The sequence below is a fragment of the Mandrillus leucophaeus genome, unplaced genomic scaffold, assembly GCF_000951045.1.
Source record: "Mandrillus leucophaeus isolate KB7577 unplaced genomic scaffold, Mleu.le_1.0 Scaffold1985, whole genome shotgun sequence".
Classification (NCBI taxonomy): Eukaryota; Metazoa; Chordata; class Mammalia; order Primates; family Cercopithecidae; genus Mandrillus; species Mandrillus leucophaeus.
This window is the reverse complement of record NW_012102015.1, coordinates 835-1,649: the sequence shown is the minus strand read 5'-3', so window position 1 is coordinate 1,649 and position 815 is coordinate 835. Positions and strand designations below refer to the sequence as shown.

Below are 815 nucleotides of genomic sequence, written 5' to 3'. Positions count from 1 at the left end.
CAGCCGGGAGCAGGAGGAGCTGGGCCTGGAAGGGAGGCCGGGGGGCCGCAACTGGGCCTGGAGGGGCCGGCCTGAGGAATTTCGGGGGCTGGAGAGGCCGCCAAAAGGCACAGGCTCTGTCTCGAAAGGCTGTTCCCCGTGACGAATGGGTCGGGCCTAACGAGGCCACTGGGAGGCAACAACGGGGCCCTGTGGAGTTGCCGAAAGGCAGGAGGAGCTGTGGCCTGCGGAGGCCGCAGTCAGTCGAGAGCTGGGCGTGGAGAGTCCGCTGGGAGGCAGAGGCTGGGCCTGCGCAGGCCTTCGGGAGGCAGGAGGCTGGGCCTGTGGAGGCCGACTGGAGGTCAAGTCCTGGGCCTGAGGAGGCCGCCCAGAGGCGTGAGCGGCCTCAAGAGGCCAGTGGCAGGCAGGAGGAGCTGGGCCTGGAGAGGCTGACCTGAGGAAGTCTGGCAGCTGGGGAGGCCGCGGAGAGGCAGGAGATGGGCCGGTGGAGGCCGACTGGGTGAAGAGTTCGGCCCGCAGGGGACGCCGGGAGCAGGAGGGAGCCCTGGAGAGGCCGAGACTCGAAGCCAGCGTGGGCCTGCAGAGGCCGCCGTCAGGAGGATCTGGGCCTGGAGAGGCTGGCTGGAGGAAGTCAAGGGCGTGGAGACGCAGTCGGAGGGCAGGAGCCGGGCCCGGAGAGGCCACCGTGGGGCCCGGCTTCAGGACGTTTGGGGCCTACAAAGGCCGCGAAGCGGGAACTGGGCCGCAGCTGAGACCAAAGAGGTTGTCGTGAGGCCGTGGCTGGGCCCCCCGGCCGCAGCCGGGAGCAGGAGGAG

At 70.4% G+C, this 815-nt stretch overlaps 1 pseudogene; it reads right to left on the bottom strand.

The window, feature by feature from the left end:
• The window catches only part of LOC105538750, a 2,414-nt pseudogene that overhangs the window by 1,245 nt on the left and 354 nt on the right, over positions 1-815 (bottom strand).